The sequence below is a fragment of the Salvelinus fontinalis genome, unplaced genomic scaffold (assembly GCF_029448725.1).
Source record: "Salvelinus fontinalis isolate EN_2023a unplaced genomic scaffold, ASM2944872v1 scaffold_0585, whole genome shotgun sequence".
Taxonomy (NCBI): domain Eukaryota; kingdom Metazoa; phylum Chordata; class Actinopteri; order Salmoniformes; family Salmonidae; genus Salvelinus; species Salvelinus fontinalis.
Window position 1 is genome coordinate 70,247 of NW_026600794.1, and position 19,068 is coordinate 89,314.

At 42.5% G+C, this 19,068-nt stretch overlaps 1 pseudogene; it reads left to right on the forward strand.

The window, feature by feature from the left end:
- Window positions 1–19,068, forward strand: part of LOC129846550 (zinc finger protein 91-like) — a 54,862-nt pseudogene that overhangs the window by 30,156 nt on the left and 5,638 nt on the right.

The window sequence follows — 19,068 nt, forward strand, 5'->3', positions numbered from 1 at the left end:
GCTTTTAAAATTCAATATTGGTGCATATTTTCTACTTAAAATATAAAAGGGATGCAAAAGTCACCTATTTTGTGGAACGACCCTTTTACATTTGCACCACAAAGAACATTTTAGGAAATCATGATGAAAGTGGCCATTTTAGACATATTCATGCCCCTTGTAAGACTCTAAGATTGCAATAGATGGTCATAAGTTTACCATCTGTTTGATGTCCTCGTTCACACAGGAGAGAGACATGACTATCGTGGATCCTCTGGGGAGCCTCAACAACATCCTGATGCTGACGAGTCAGAGAAGAGTCTCTCCAGATCAGAACACCAGATGGTACAGGTTGGTCTGGTCTAGCATACAGCTTGCTCTATCGGGTCTGGGCTGGGCTTCTGTAAAACACTTTGTGACAACAGTGACATCAGCATCCATAATGATATGTGTCTGTGTCCCCTCTTTGTGGTTACCAGGACAACACTAGCCCTTCCTCCCTCCCGGAGTCCCCGTGTCGTGCCTCTCCCGGTAGCACCTTACTGCTGGGTATGAAGAGGTTGTCTGTGCTGCTGGTGGACTGCAGGAAAACAACGGGGCTGAGTGGAACTGTGAGAGGAGGAGGAGAGAAGAAAGGATCAGATTTGACTCATCAAAGTAAGTTCTGTAGTTCAGTTTGAACAAATAAATAGATCTGCCCACTGGTATCTGTTACCAGGACAACCAGCAGAGGTCTGTTAGTCGACAGGATGATAGACTGGTATCTGTTACCAGGACAACCAGCAGAGTTCTGTTAGTTGACAGGAAGATAGACTGGTATCTGTTACCAGGACAACCAGCAGAGTTCTGTTAGTTGACATGAAGATAGACTGGTATCTGTTACCAGGACAACCAGCAGAGTTCTGTTAGTTGACATGAAGATAGACTGGTATCTGTTACCAGGACAACCAGCAGAGTTCTGTTAGTTGACAGGAAGATAGACTGGTATCTGTTACCAGGACAACCAGCAGAGTTCTGTTAGTTGACATGAAGATAGACTGGTATCTGTTACCAGGACAACCAGCAGAGTTCTGTTAGTTGACAGGAAGATAGACTGGTGGATATGGATGTTATGAATATCATAACACTGAAAAAGGATTCTGCCAATGAAAAGAGAGAAACCAATAGACCATATAAAACCTTGATGAAAGTTCGCTTTGGAGAGAAAGTTTCAATGATCCGTTGTAAGGTGCTTGTTTTACAAAAACTTTTCCTTAAAACATTATGGATGTTACATTGCCTGTCCCAGTCAACCCCCCTATCTTTACAAGACTGTAGAACAGGCAAACTTAACTCCAGACACTGTTAATTAATTAACTAATATTGGAGGAAAGCTGTGATCAGGCTGCCCTCTCAAGAGAAAGCTTTGAACTGTAACCAGTGCCTGCAACCTTGATCAGGTTATCAATCAACCTACCAGGGTAGTTACAAACAGTACAGAAATGAAATCATCAACATATTTTGATCATATCTTTACTAATGCTGCAGAAATTTGTTTGAAAGCAGTATCCAGATTCTTTGGATGTAGTGATCACAATATTGTAGCCATATCTAGGAAAACCAAAGTTCCAAAAGGCTGGACCTAATGTGCTATTTAAGAGGTCATACAATTGTTTGTAGTGATTCCTATGTTGTTGATGTTGTTGGGTTATTTTTTTTCACAGTAAATAACTCACGGACACTAGAGAAGCTTTAACCAAGTTTAATTATTCCCAAAGGTTTTGTACAGCTGTAATTCAGACAACCCAACATTTGTTCCATCCAGATATACAGTGGGGCAAAAATGTATTTAGTCAGCCACCAATTGTGCAAGTTCTCCCACTTAAAAAGATGAGAGAGGCCTGTAATTTTCATCATAGGTACACTTCAACTATGACAGACAAAATGAGAAAAAAAATCCAGAAAATCACATTGTAGGATTTTTAATGAATTTATTTGCAAATTATGGTGGAAAATAAGTATTTGGTCAATAACAAAAGTTTATCTCAATACTTTGTTATATACCCTTTGTTGGCAATGACAGAGGTTAAACGTTTTCTGTAAGTCTTCACAAGGTTCATTGGTGGCTGACTAAATACTTTTTTGCCCCACGTTATATCTCACGTAAGACATTCCTCCTTCTCTCCAATCCTTACATCTTATGGTTCCACAGGAAGAGAGTAAAGAGGGTAACAGGATACCAAACCTTTGTCTCCCTGATGAGAATCTGTCCTGACCTCAACCCCTCCTTCATCTAATCCACAGATGTCCATCTGTCTCCCCTGTTTCACACTTGCTTTCCTCTCGTCCACCCAACACATAGATAATGTGTTACTGGTGTATAGAAGAGTAGGATTGGTTAACACTGCTCTACACTCTCCTAGATAATGTGTTACTGGTGTAGAGAGGAGTAGGATTGGTTAACACTGCTCTACACTATCCTAGATAATGTGTTACTGGTGTAGAGAGGAGTAGGATTGGTTAACACTGCTCTACACTATCCTAGATAATGTGTTACTGGTGTAGAGAGGAGTAGGATTGGTTAACACTGCTCTACACTCTCCTAGATAATGTGTTACTGGTGTAGAGAGGAGTAGGATTGGTTAACACTGCTCTACACTCTCCTAGATAATGTGTTACTGGTGTAGAGAGGAGTAGGATTGGTTAACACTGCTCTACACTATCCTAGATAATGTGTTACTGGTGTAGAGAGGAGTAGGATTGGTTAACACTGCTCTACACTCTCCTAGATAATGTGTTACTGGTGTAGAGAGGAGTAGGATTGGTTAACACTGCTCTACACTCTCCTAGATAATGTGTTACTGTTGGTGGTAGTGGAGGACCAGGATTGGTTAACACTGCTCTACACTATCCTAGATAATGTGTTACTGTTGGTGGTAGTGGAGGACCAGGATTGGTTAACACTGCTCTACACTATCCTAGATAATGTGTTACTGGTGTAGAGAGGAGTAGGATTGGTTAACACTGCTCTACACTATCCTAGATAATGTGTTACTGTTGGTGGTAGTGGAGGACCAGGATTGGTTAACACTGCTCTACACTATCCTAGATTATGTGTTACTGTTGGGGGTAGTTGAGGACCAGGATTGGTTAACACTGCTCTACACTATCCTAGATAATGTGTTACTGTTGGTGGTAGTGGAGGACCAGGATTGGTTAACACTGCTCTACACTATCCTAGATAATGTGTTACTGTTGGGGGTAGTGGAGGACCAGGATTGGTTAACACTGCTCTACACTATCCTGGATAATGTGTTACTGGTGTAGAGAGGAGTAGGATTGGTTAACACTGCTCTACACTCTCCTAGATAATGTGTTACTGGTGTAGAGAGGAGTAGGATTGGTTAACACTGCTCTACACTCTCCTAGATAATGTGTTACTGGTGTAGAGAGGAGTAGGATTGGTTAACACTGCTCTACACTATCCTAGATAATGTGTTACTGGTATAGAGAGGAGTAGGATTGGTTAACACTGCTCTACACTATCCTGGATAATGTGTTACTGGTGTAGAGAGGAGTAGGATTGGTTAACACTGCTCTACACTATCCTAGATAATGTGTTACTGGTATAGAGAGGAGTAGGATTGGTTAACACTGCTCTACACTCTCCTAGATAATGTGTTACTGGTGTAGAGAGGAGTAGGATTGGTTAACACTGCTCTACACTCTCCTAGATAATGTGTTACTGGTGTAGAGAGGAGTAGGAAGGATGCAGTCTCAGGTTTGGAAAGACTGAATTTATTTCAGCACCAACAGATCAAAGCGGAACAAAACCCAAACGTTGTTGTGCTCAAATTAGATCTTCATGAACAAAAAGGCCCAGGGTGAACTATATAAAGGACTCAGGAAATATTAGGAGAGATTCCTCTCAGGAAAACAAGTAACATTTACAAATGACCGACAAAAAGACAAATGTCAGAGGGAGTGTATATATACAGTGATAGAGGGGCGATTGGAACCAGGTGTGTGTAATGATGACGAGACAAGTCCGGGAGTTGATGAGTGAAGGGCGTTTGACAGCAGTAGGTTCGGCAGCAGCTAGAAGGCCGGGGGTTGATGAGTGAAGGGCGTTTGACAGCAGTAGGTTCGGCAGCAGCTAGAAGGCTGGGGGTTGATGAGTGAAGGGCGTTTGACAGCAGTAGGTTCGGCAGCAGCTAGAAGGCCGGGGGTTGATGAGTGAAGGGCGTTTGACAGCAGTAGGTTCAGCAGCAGCTAGAAGGCCGGGGGTTGATGAGTGAAGGGCGTTTGACAGCAGTAGGTTCGGCAGCAGCTAGAAGGCCGGGGGTTGATGAGTGAAGGGCGTTTGACAGCAGTAGGTTCGGCAGCAGCTAGAAGGCCGGGGGTTGATGAGTGAAGGGCGTTTGACAGCAGTAGGTTCGGCAGCAGCTAGAAGGCCGGCAACGCTGAACGCCTAAACTGGACAGGAGGGGGAGCCAAAGCGAAGTCTGGTGTGACATGATGAGGGAAAATCAATAGAATATTTAATATATTTTCTCAAATTCCGTTTTCTCCGTTTAGTAATTTTCCAGGTTTCTGATTTGTTTCTGTTTTTCAGTTTTTCGCTCTCAAAATCACATTGTTAATAGAAAAACAACAAAAGGAGACCACTTTTGTCGTCTGAGAAAAATCTAAGACATTTTCATTTTTGGGTGTAGATACCCTTTAATTCAAGTGGCACCAGCAAGAGCCTTGCTTGGTTAGTGGTGTCTCTGTAGCACACATGTGATTGCAGAGTTTGCTGAACAAATCACAACTGGATTGATGCAAATAATCATGATATCATTCTGCCAGGTAGGCATAGACTACTTTGTAGTTGACATTTAATTGAAAAGGTTTGTGGGAAAACTTGACTTAAATGTAAAACTTTTCCATCAACCAGAAGATGGTTGTCATTAGCATCATCGCTAAAAACTACACATAGTGGTAGACAAATGGACTCAGACAGGTGCATTTCCTGGCTGTTTCCTCTTCAGAAAGTTGAAGGAAAATACAAATCACTGAGGTGAATTTAAAAACGACTTGCAGGCAGTGGGTTAAAAATAACTATGACAAAAAATGAATACAAATTATACCACCACCCAAAAGGGCACTTTAGAGACAGGAAGGGCAAAGGGGCATGTGCTCTACACAGGTAGAGTCCTATCTGTCCATGTTGCCTTTTGCAAAGTGGGCACTGCTTTATGTGCTAACACTCACCTAAATATCCCATATGCCACTGGGTGAGAAGTTTTCATTGTTTTTGGGCAGAATTATGTGAGGTGTTGTTAGCGATGAGCCTTGGTCAATTTGACGAGGATGGCATATTCCAAGCTAATGTCGCCCTCACCAATCTGTCACCTAATGGGCAGGTCAGCCCTGGAGGAACGTTTTGGCTCTAAGAAGTAAGTTAACATAACATCTGGTCGTTTTTAAATTACTTTTTTTGACATTGCTTTATTTTTGTTCCAATCTGTGTTACCCACTCCAGTCAGCAGATGGCAATGTGAGTTTTTCAGGTAATGCTTCTTGCGTGACGTATAATTTAATGGACGGGGCGGGAGGCTTCTTCAACAGCGACAAAAGGCCTCTGATTCAACCAACGCGGTGGTTTGCTAGCGAAGATAAAACAGGAGCATTTAAGCTCTTTAGACTAATCCTGTGTATATTATATTATATGGTGTTTAGAACACAATTCTGTTTACGTATCTAATAGTTCATTTTAACGTAATTTGCTTCTTAAATTAGCGAATGTGTTAACTTCATACTGCACTAGGCTAATCGCCCAGAGCATGAGCTCACTAAACTAGACGGAGAAAATAAGTTCTGGTGAAAGGAGAGGAAGAAGCTTCAGAATGAAAAAGGAGGAAGATGCCGTAACATTGAAGGAGGAGAATGTAGTGAAAGACGAGGAAGAACCTTTTGGAGTAAAAGAGGAAGAGGAGGCTATCTCAATAAAAGAGGAGGAAGACGTTTTAGGAGTGAAAAGGGAGGAGGAGGAGTCAGAATATCCGATTACCATCAGTGAGTACTGTCTTTAAAAACAGGGGCACAAACAGCAGTTGTTGAACTGTGGGGTTTTAAAGGGGGATTCTACTGAAGTTCTACACATGAATATGTTGTTCTGTACTGTATAAGTTGTTAGTTTCAATCTGCCATTGGTACATCTTTTTTTAGGACCAGGACGTGGTCTATATTAAAGCGCACTTCATCTTGTATAACAGGATTTTACAATCCAATTCTGGTGCATAATTTCTACATAAAATATCAAAGGAATGCAAAAGGCACCCATTTCGTGGTACAACCTTTTACATTTGCATCACAAACCGTTTTTTAAAAAAGCATAATGAAAGTGGCCAATTTAGGCCCTTTTTAGACATATTAATGTCTCTGGTAAGACCCTATGATTGCAATAGAAGATCATAAGTTGACTGTCTGTTTGATGTTGTCATTCACACAGGAGAGAGATGTGACTATCATGGATTCTCTGGGGAGCCTCAACAACATCCTGATGCTGACGAGGCAGAGAAGAGTCTCTCCAGAACAGAACACCAGATGGTACAGCTTGGTCTGGTCTAGCATACAGCTTGCTCTATCGGGGGCTGGGTTTCTGTAAAGCACTTTATGACAACAGTGACATCAGCATCCATAAGGATATGTGTCTGTGTCCCCTCTTTATGGTTACCAGGACAACGCTAGCCCTTCCTCCCTCCCGGAGTCCCCGTGTCGTGCCTCTCCCGGTAGCGCCTTACTGCTGGGTATGAAGAGGTTGTCTGTGCTGCTGGTGGACTGCAGGAAAACAACAGGGCTGAGTGGAACTGTGAGAGGAGGAGAAGAGAAGAAAGGATCAGATTTGACACATCAAAGTAAGTGCTGTAATTTAGTTTGGACAAATACAATAGATCTGCCCACTGGTATCTGTTACCAGGACAACCAGCAGAGTTCTGTTAGTTGACAGGAAGATAGACTGGTATCTGTTACCAGGATAACCAGCAGAGTTCTGTTAGTTGACATGAAGATAGACTGGTATCTGTTACCAGGACAACCAGCAGAGTTCTGTTAGTTGACATGAAGATAGACTGGTATCTGTTACCAGGACAACCAGCAGAGTTCTGTTAGTTGACATGAAGATAGACTGGTATCTGTTACCAGGACAACCAGCAGAGTTCTGTTAGTTGACAGGAAGATAGACTGGTATCTGTTACCAGGACAACCAGCAGAGTTCTGTTAGTTGACATGAAGATAGACTGGTATCTGTTACCAGGACAACCAGCAGAGTTCTGTTAGTTGACATGAAGATAGACTGGTGGATATGGATGTTATGAATATCATAACACTGAAAAAGGATTCTGCCAATGAAAAGAGAGAAACCAATAGACCATATAAAACCTTGATGAAAGTTAGTTTTGGAGAGAAAGTTTCAATGATCTGTTGTAAGGTTTTACAAAAACTTTTCCTTAAAACATTATGGATGATTGCCTGTCCCAGTCAACTCCCCTATCTTTACAAGACTGTAGAACAGGCAAACTAAACTCAAGACACTGTTAACTTCTTATGGCTGCATCACGCTACCGGGATCGATATGACAACAGCCAGTGAAAGTGCAGAGCGCCAAATTCAAAAACAACAGAAATCTCATAATTAAAAATAATCTTGTTGTTAATCCCACGAAAGTGTCCGATTTCAAATATGCTTTTCAGCGAAAGCACTACAAATTATTATGTTTAAGTCACACCAAACCACAATAAGCACAGCCATTTTTCCAGCGAAAGATAGCTTTCACAAATAGCAGAAATATAGATAAATGAATCACTAACCTTTGATTATCTTCATCAGATGATTCTCATAGGACTTCATGTTACACAATACATGCAGTTCAAGTGCTTTGTATCTTGTGCTTTGTATTTTCAACGTAAAAACAGCTTCACAAAGTTCAAGTGCTTTGTATCTTGTGCTTTGTATCTTCGACGTAAAAACAAGTTTTGGACTGCCACACAAAATTACTTCTTTAGTTATTTCATGTTTAAGGAAGTGTGTAGGTCACATTCTGTATCATACAGCTATGAACGTTATATATTTAGAACCACCTGCTTGATTGGAATCTAGCGACGTCTGTGTCTTCAGTGTCCTAGAACTGTCTAGTTTGTGTTCTGACTTGTAAAACAGGATGAATAAAATAAGTAATGTAAACGTAGCAGTAATTGCCAGGAAGCTCTACATTTGTTTTAAAATCACACTATAATTGTTAAAACTGGCCTCAGGTTATTGAGAGATCTGATTTAGGATTTACCCTCGTAGCAAGGTTGTTTTATCATGTGGAGGTTTCATTCGGGTCTCTAATTTAAAAATAACACAGTGTCTTTGGCAGGAGAAAGACCAGACTCAGAGGAACCAGAGCCAGGGACGTCCGAACCAGCAAGACGACACCAGTGCTCCCACTTTAGAAAGGGTTGTAACCGGTTATGGAACCTGAAACAACACGAGAAAATACACACAAAGGAGAAGCCTTACCACTGCTCCCAGTGTGGAAAGAGTTTCAAACGGCCTTGTCATCTGAAACAACATGACAGAATACACACAGGGGAGAAGCCTTACCACTGCTCCCAGTGTGGACAGTGTTTCAAGCGGTCAGGGGAGCTGAAACGACATGACAGAATACACACCGGGGAGAAGCCTTACCACTGCTCCCAGTGTGGAAAGTGTTTCAGCAGTTCAGGGGAGCTGAAACGACATGAGAGAATACACACTGGGGAGAAGCCTTACCACTGCTCCCAGTGTGGACAGTGTTTCAGCCAGAAAGGAAAGCTGAACCAACACGAGAGAATACACACAGGGGAGAAGCCTTACCACTGCTCCCAATGTGGAAAGAGTTTTAAGGTGTTAGAAACCCTTAAAGCTCACGAAAATATACACACCGGGGAGAAGCCTTACCACTGCTCCCAGTGTGGAAAGTGTTTCAGCAGATCAGGGGAGCTGAAACGACATGAGAGAATACACACAGGGGAGAAGCCTTACCACTGCTCCCAGTGTGGACAGGGTTTCAGCCGGAAAGGACACCTGAACCAACACGAGAGAATACACACAGAGGAGAAGCCTTACCACTGCTCCCAGTGTGGAAAGAGTTTCAAACGGCCTTGTCATCTGAAACAACATGAGAGAATACACACAGGGGAGAAGCCTTACCACTGCTCCCAGTGTGGAAAGTGTTTCAGCCGTTCAGGGGAGCTGAAACGACATGAGAGAATACACACAGGGGAGAAGCCTTACCACTGCTCCCAGTGTGCACAGTGTTTCAGCCTGAAAGGAAGCCTGACCCAACACGAGAGAATACACACAGGGGAGAAGCCTTACCACTGCTCCCAGTGTGGAAAGAGTTTTAAGGTGTTAGAAACCCTTAAAGCTCATGAGAGAATACACACAGGGGAGAAGCCTTACCACTGCTCCCAGTGTGGAAAGTGTTTCCGCCGTTCAGGGGAGCTGAAACAACATGAGAGAATACACACCGGGGAGAAGCCTTACCACTGCTCCCAGTGTGGAAAGAGTTTTGTGCTTTTAGGAACCCTTAAAGCTCACGAGAGAATTCACACAGGAGAGAAGTATTACCACTGCTGCATTTGTGGAAAGAGTTTTAATCAGAAAAGCAACCTGAACCAACACGAGAAAATACACAGAGGGGAGAAGCCTTACCACTCCTCCCAGGGTGCAAAGTTTTTGCCCATTTAGGAAGCCTGAAAGAACGCATGAGACTACACACAGAGGAGAAGGCTTAGAAATTGCTCAGACTGGGAAAACATATTACTCATCACAGTCACTTAAACGTCATGAGAGAATCCACACAGAAGAGAAGAATTACTTGTATATTGATATTTCACATCACATTGACTTAAAATTCATCAGAGAACATACACAGTGCTCCCATTGTCTTATATTGTTGACTGATAATGTGTTTACTTGTTTTTACCATATGAAATTATATGGTACAAGGTATACTCAAACATATATTTGTTTGTTTTTATTAGAAAACATGAATTTAATATGGAGTATGTCAGTTTGAATATAAAGTAGATCAGATTCCATGTGTTTAAATGGTCCTTTTTAAAACTCTTTGTGTGTGTTTATCTGGGTGTGTCATTCCTCCAGCACTACAGATAATACAGTGATATTTGGATGTGATGCATTTGTTCCATTGTTTACATTTATATTGTTGGCCCAGTGATGATTTAATGAAATTCAAATATTCAGACTGTAACGGAAAATGTTAATTGTATGTGTGTCCACATAACTGATTATGTGACTAACCTTGTGAAACTGTCCTATTATAATCTCCTGTTCTTGGGAGTATCTTCCTGTGTTGCAAACCAGCTGCACCTGCGTCCTTGTATGAATAAAGTCCCTCCCAGGAACAGGAAACTATAAAGATATGTGCTCATCACCCAATGCTTCAGGAATTCAGACCGTCTACACTGCGGTGTGTAACTCTGTTATTCTCTCTGAGCTCAGAAATAAAGAATCTTGGTTTGACTTGGACTCCAGCAGATGCTTATTTTATAATATCCACCTCAACTCTCCCACGGATTGCTGTTTATTATTGTCTCAATGAAGAGTTCCCCGTTCCACTTTCCTGGGGGCATTTACAAGCCTCCCACTGGTTGAATAAACGTTGTTTCCACGTCATTTCAACAAAACAAATCCATGTGATGATGATAGATGTAGAAAACTGATTGGATTTGTAAAAAGCCGTCAACATCAGGTATTTTTTATTTATTTTTCGCCTAACTGGCAACCTAAATCCAGTGACTGCTGACATTTTTAGTTTCACCCAACTGGCAACCTAAATCCGACTCAAAGAAATGTAAATAGAAACTAGATGTTGAACTGACGTCTGTGCCCAGTGGGCTGGTTGGAACAAGTAGCAGGTGTTGGATCAATATCCACCGTCGTAGCTAAGTTTCCACCTGCTGTTAAAGTGGCAGTGTTTCTATCAAACACACTTATTGCGGATAAAAGGCTTTTGCTGTTACATTGTATTGTTACATTCTGCATGAAACAACATACGCATTTTAACATTCCCATGTACTGAATAAGAAAAATACAAATTAACAAGTTAAAATACAAGTTAAATGGGTTTCCATCACATTTTCAACTCTACTGATGTTTTTTTTTTAAACTGTTGTGTTTATATAGAAAGCGTGTTCTTGGCGCATGCACTGTAGCCAGCAGCTCACAGAGACAGTGCTGGTAGGCTACCTACATGATGAGATTATTATGGATAAGAGACATATTATTTTATTTGTCAAATGGCAACTAAGCATCGATCATGTCACCAAAATAAGACCCTCAAAATATATTGGAATGGAGCATCAAGCTCATCCCGTGAAGTTTCACCACCCTGTGAATTTCATAACTTATTTAGTCTGTAGCCTAATAAACTACATGGGTTCCCAAATCGTAGAGGGAGGACCACACAACATATCATCACGTGACTCCAAGTTAACTAAGATGTGATGGTTATTATATAAATATTTGCACATGAAGTAGTTTCCACCGCCATTTCTCACTAAAATGTTTTTACTGGCACAAAATGATCCCACCATGTAAAACTAACTAATAAATTGTCTGTCTGCATTTATAAATTGTAAAGGCATATCCTGTTTCCATCAGCCTGGTCATTACTTTGGAAATGGTTGGATCAATATCCACCTTCATGATATGGATGAAGCCTGATTTGGAATGTCTGAGTAGTTCTATCTGATGTCATAATACATCACTCTGATAATCAAGTGATATTTAGAATGTCTGAGTAGTTCTATATGATGTCATAATTCACCCCTCTGATAGTGATACATTTGCTCCATTGTTTCCATGTCAGTTGGTTTCCCACTCTGATGATTTATATCTGACAGAGGGGCTTTAAAGGAATAGTATGGTCACATTTACAGGTTGTGGCTCAGTATTCTTAGTATGATGTGAAGAAAGACCAATTACCTTTTTTTATAATAATGTATTTTCCTATTCAGCTTCTACATCTGCGGAGAGACAAACAGCATCTTAAAATTTATAAAGTAATAAGTATACACTTCTATTTTCACAATTTGAATGATTATTAATCATAAACTCCTATAGCAACAATACACTGCAGCTTTGACATCAAGAAGAGAATGGGCTGATGGGTGTTGGTGCTACTATATAAGTAAGGCTGTCCAATATGAATGGTCAATACACACAATAGGTTGACTGGGGAGATGATTTCCCAATAAGAGTCCTGCAATAAGAGCTAAGATGCTAAAATTTGTGTAAACTATATATATTTGTGTTCTGTTGTTGTCACTGAGGTGGCTGATGTCCCACTCCATAGTTAAGGCTGAACAGTGACTATAGGAAGTCTATACCCCCTTGACATTTATTTCACATTTTGATCCCTTAAAATTACATCTAAAAAGGGATTAAATTCGATTTTATAGAACATGTTCAACAATTTGTTTTGTTTTATATTATAATTGGATAAGTCCCCCCCCCCCACTGAGGTGGGTTTTATTTTTTTTACCTGGGCTTTGCTCCTTTCATATTTATTTTGATCCTGACAAACTCCCCAGTCCCTGCCGGTGACAAGCATACCAATAACATGATGCTGCCACCACAATACTTATTGTGTGGTTAATGTGTGGTCTATCTCCAGGTCATCAGACTGTTAAATAGTTAACTCTAGCCGGCCTCCGCCCAGTACCCTGCCCTGAACTTTAGTCACTGTTACAAGCCGTCTAGCACCCAGTACTCCACCCTGTATTCTAGTCAAGTCTCATCCTATATAACTACTGCTGTTCACACCTTTCCTATTAAAATACGCTCCAGAATGTCTATACAGTGATCCCTCGCCACTTCGCGGTTCACTTATCGCGGATTCGCTATTTCGCGGATTTTCATAATGCATTTTTTATTTTTTTTTGGTGCATTGTGCTCTGCATTCTGATTCGCTAAAAACTCACTCCCGCTTCTTGTATCAAAACATGCTACGAATTGTGCTATCATTTTGTCGTCTCGTGCAGTTATGTGTACGTACATAAAACAGCTTGGCAAATTTACATTAAGTTGGCCAAATTATCTTGTAATTTCGAACATCTCCTTAACCCATAATGTCGACGAAACGCTCTGAAGAGCAGTGAAACGGCCTACACGTGAGTCACTGTATTTGTATACATGTAATAGTTGCTAATTGTAAAAAAAAAAAAAGTTTTCTATTTCGCGGATTTCACTTATCGCGGGTCATTTTCGGAACGTAACCCCCGCGATAAACGAGGGATTACTGTACACACAATCATATACATTGTAAACAAACTGTGTAATTATATTCCGGACTCTGACATTAATCGTTCTACTATTTCTATAATTCTTCATCCTTAAAATAAATTGTGGGGATTTGCATTTATTGTTTTGTTAGATATTACAGCACTGTTTCGCTACACCCGCGATAACATCCAAGATATATGTGAATGCAGCCATCATCCAGCCTCTCAGAAGCCCATGTTGAGCCAGCAGTGTTTTCACTATGGAAGAGGGAGCAGGCAGCCATCATGGCAGCTGATGACAGGAGTGACAGCCTTGGACACACAGCAAAGTTTGACACAGTCAGTGTTGTTGAGCAGAGAATCAACCAGATTGATTCACAGTCAGTGTTGTTGAGCAGAGAATCAACCAGATTGATTCACAGTCAGTGTTGTTGAGCAGAGAATCAACCAGATTGATTCACAGTCAGTGTTGTTGAGCAGAGAATCAACCAGATTGATTCACAGTCAGTGTTGTTGAGCAGAGAATCAACCAGAGAATCAACCAGGTTGTTGAAGTTATTCTGTTGCATAATACATTTTATTTGTTTAATTCTGTTTTATTCAATTAGAAAATGTACTCTGAATGAGAACAAGCACATCTGTGAGCGTTATGCATTATAACATCGATTGACTTACTCACTATCATCTCATATGTATATACTGCGAAATGTATCCTATATTATCTATTCTACACTATCTATTGCATCAGCCGCTCTAACACTGCTCATCCATATATTTATATTTATATATTCTAATCCCATTCCTTTACTAGATTATGTGTATTAGGTTTTGTTGTGGAATTGTTGGATCTAGAAGCACAAGCATTTCGCTACACTCACAATAACATCTGCTAACCATGTGTATGTGACCAATAACATCTGCTAACCATGTGTATGTGACCAATAACATCTGCTAACCATGTGTATGTGACCAATAACATCTGCTAACCACGTGTATGTGACCAATAACATCTGCTAACCATGTGTATGTGACCAATAACATCTGCTAACCACGTGTATGTGACCAATAACATCTGCTAACCATGTGTATGTGACCAATAACATCTGCTAACCATGTGTATGTGACCAATAACATCTGCTAACCATGTGTATCCGACCAATAACATTTGATTTGACTAATTGATGACGCTGACAGCTTTGTAGTGAAAAACAGGGTTGGAGTCAATTCCATTTCAATTCCAGTCAATTCAGGAAGTAAACCAAATCACAATTCCACATTTTCCTCATTGAAAACCATAGCAGAGAATTGGAATTTTCACTTTACTTCCTGAATTTACTGGAATTTAAATGGAATTGACCCCAAACCTAATTAAAAATGAATATTCCTTTTTACCTGTCTCCAAACCACAGCACTTTAACACCACATCCAGCCTGTTCCTGTTCCTGTCTCCAAACCACAGCACTTTAACACCACATCCAGCCTGTTCCTGTCTCCAAACCACAGCACTTTAACACCACATCCAGCCTGTTCCTGTCTCCAAACCATAGCACTTTAACACCACATCCAGCCTGTTCCTGTCTCCAAACCACAGCACTTTAAACACCACATCCAGCCTGTTCCTGTTCCTGTCTCCAAACCACAGCACTTTAACACCACATCCAGCCTGTTCCTGTCTCCAAACCACAGCACTTTAAACACCACATCCAGCCTGTTCCTGTCTCCAAACCACAACACTTTAAACACCACATCCAGCCTGTTCCTGTTCCTGTCTCCAAACCACAGCACTTTAACACCACATCCAGCCTGTTCCTGTCTCCAAACCACAGCACTTTAACACCACATCCAGCCTGTTCCTGTCTCCAAACCACAGCACTTTAACACCACATCCAGCCTGTTCCTGTCTCCAAACCACAGCACTTTAAACACCACATCCAGCCTGTTCCTGTCTCCAACCCACAGCACTTTAACACCACATCCAGCCTGTTCCTGTCTCCAAACCACAGCACTTTAAACACCACATCCAGCCTGTTCCTGTCTCCAAACCACAGCACTTTAAACACCACATCCAGCCTGTTCCTGATATTCTGGTATTCACCACCACAATCACTTACATTGCATTCGGGAAGTATTCAGACCCCTTGACGTTTTCCACGTGTTGTTACGTTACAGCCTTATTATAAAATGTATTAAATTGGGAGATTTCCTCATCAATCTAAATACAACACCCCATTATGACAAAGCAAAAACAGGATTTTAGACATTTTTTGCTAATGTATTTTAAAATGTATTCAGACCCTTTACTGAGTACTTTGTTGAAGCACCTTTGGCAGCGATTACACCCTGTTCTTCTTGGGTATGACGCTACCATCTTGGCACACCTGTATTTGGGGAGTTTCTCCCATTCTTCTCTACAGATCCTCTCAAGCTCTGTCAGGTTGGATGGGGTCGCTGCACAGCTATTTTCAGGTCTATTCAGAGTTGGTCTATCGGGTTCAAGTCCAGGCTCTGGCTGGGCCACTCAAGGACATTCAGAGACATGTCTCGAAGCCACGTCCACACTGTTTTGGCTGTGTGCTTAGGGTCGTTGTCCTGTTGGAAGGTGAACCTTTGCCCCAGTCTGAGGTCCAGAGTGCTCTGGAGCAGGTTTTCATCAAGGATCTCTTTGTATTTTGCTCCGTTCATCTTTCCCTCGATCATGTCTCGCAGTCGCTGCAGCTGAAAAACATCCCCACAGCATGATGCTGCCACCCATGCTCCAACGTAGGGATGGTGCCAGGTTTCCTCCAGACCTGACGCTTGGCATTCAGGCCAAAGAGTTCAATCTTGGTTTCATCAGACCAGAGAATTTTGATCCTCATGGTCTGAGAGTCCTTAAGGTGCCTTTTGGCAAACTTCAAGATGGCTTTCAGGTGCCTTTTCCTGAGGTGTGGCTTCCGGCTGGCCACTCTACCATAAAGGCCTGATTGGTGGAGTGCTGCAGAGATGGTTATCCTGGAAGGTTCTCCCATCTCCACAGAGAAACTCTGGAGCTCTGTCAGACTGACCATCAGGTTCTTGGTTCCTCCTAAGCTGTACCTCAGTACATTGACTCTGTACCGTTACCCCCTGTATATTGTCTCCACATTCACTCTGTACTGGTACCTCCTGTATATAGCCTCCATATTGACTCTGTACCGGTACCCCCTGTATATAGCCTCCATATTGACTCTGTACTGGTAACCCCTGTATATAGCCTCCACATTGACTCTGTACTGATACCCCCTGTATATAGCCTCCACATTGACTCTGTACTGGTACCCCCTGTATATAGCCTCCACATTGACTCTGTACTGGTACCTCCTGTATATAGCCTCCATATTGACTCTGTACCGGTACCCCCTGTATATAGCCTCCATATTGACTCTGTACCGGTACCCCCTGTATATAGCCTCCACATTGACTCTGTACCGGTACCCCCTGTATATAGCCTCCACATTGACTCTGTACTGGTACCTCCTGTATATAGCCTCCATATTGACTCTGTACTGGTACCCCCTGTATATAGCCTCCACATTGACTCTGTACCGGTACCCCCTGTATATAGCCTCCACATTGACTCTGTACTGGTACCCCCTGTATATAGCCTCCACATTGACTCTGTACCGGTACCTCCTGTATATAGCCTCCACATTGACTCTGTACTGGTACCCCCTGTATATAGCCTCCACATTGACTCTATACTGGTACCCCCTGTATATAGCCTCCACATTGACTCTGTAATGGTACCCCCTGTATATAGCCTCCACATTGACTCTGTACTGGTACCCTCTGTATATAGCCTCCACATTGACTCTGTACTGGTACCCTCTGTATATAGCCTCCACATTGACTCTGTACTGGTACCCCCTGTATATAGCCTCCACATTGACTCTGTACCGGTACCCCCTGTATATAGCCTCCACATTGACTCTGTACCGGTACCCCCTGTATATAGCCTCCACATTGACTCTGTACCGGTACCCCCTGTATATAGCCTCCACATTGACTCTGTAATGGTACCCCCTGTATATAGCCTCCACATTGACTCTGTACTGGTACCCCCTGTATATAGCCTCCACATTGACTCTGTACTGGTACATTTACATTTAAGTCATTTAGCAGACGCTCTTATCCAGAGCGACTTACAAATTGGTGCATTCACCTTATGATATCCAGTGGAATAGCCACTTTACAATAGTGCATCTAACTCTTTTAAGGGGGGGGGGGGGGGGGGTTAGAAGGATTACTTTATCCTATCCTAGGTATTCCTAAAGAGGTGGGGTTTCAGGTGTCTCCGGAAGGTGGTGATTGACTCCGCTGAACTGGCGTCGTGAGGGAGTTTGTTCCACCATTGGGGTGCCAGAGCAGCGAACAGTTTTGACTGGGCTGAGCGGGAACTGTACTTCCTCAGAGGTAGGGAGGCGAGCAGGCCAGAGGTGGATAAACGCAGTGCCCTTGTTTGGGTGTAGGGCCGGATCAGAGCCTGAAGGTACGGAGGTGCCGTTCCCCTCACAGCTCCGTAGGCAAGCACCATGGTCTTGTAGCGGATGCGAGCTTCAACTGGAAGCCAGTGGAGAGAGCGGAGGAGCGGGGTGACGTGAGAGAACTTGGGAAGGTTGAACACCAGACAGGCTGCGGCGCTCTGGATGAGTTGTAGGGGTTTAATGGCACAGGCAGGGAGCCCAGCCAACAGCGAGTTGCAGTAATCCAGACGGGAGATGACAAGTGTCTGGATTAGGACCTGCGCCGCTTCCTGTGTGAGGTAGGTACCTCCTGTATATAGCCTCCACATTAACTCTGTACCGGTACCCCCTGTATATAGCCTCCACATTGACTCTGTACTGGTACCTCCTGTATATAGCCTCCACATTGACTCTGTACTGGTACCTCCTGTATATAGCCTCCACATTGACTCTGTACAGGTACCTCCTGTATATAGCCTCCACATTGACTCTGTACTGGTACCCCCTGTATATAGCCTCCACATTGACTCTGTACTGATACCCCCTGTATATAGCCTCCACATTGACTCTGTACTGGTACCCCCTGTATATAGCCTCCACATTGACTCTGTACTGGTACCTCCTGTATATAGCCTCCACATTGACTCTGTACTGGTACCCCCTGTATATAGCCTGCACATTGACTCTGAACTGGTACCCCATGTATATAGCCTCCACATTGACTCTGTACTGGTACCCTCTGTATATAGCCTCCACATTAACTCTGTACTGGTACCCCCTGTATATAGCCTCCACATTGACTCTGTACTGGTACCCCCTGTATATAGCCTCCACATTGACTCTGTACCGGTACCTCCTGTATATAGCCTCCACATTGACTCTGTACTGGTACCCCCTGTATATAGCCTCCACATTGACTCTATACTGGTACCCCATGTATATAGCCTCCACATTGACTCTGTACTGGTACCCCATGTATATAGCCTCCACATTGACTCTGTACTGGTACCCTCTGTATATAGCCTCCACATTGACTCTGTACTGGTACCTCCTGTATATAGCCTCCACATTGACTCTGTACCGGTACCCCCTGTATATAGCCTCCACATTGACTCTGTACCGGTACCCCCTGTATATAGCCTCCACATTGACTCTGTACTGGTACCTCCTGTATATAGCCTCCACATTGACTCTGTTCCGGTACCTCCTGTATATAGCCTCCACATTGACACTAGCCACGGTATAGTTGTTTTATTGTGTAACTTTTTTTATTTTGTTCTTAACTACATTGTCAGTAAGAATTTCACAGT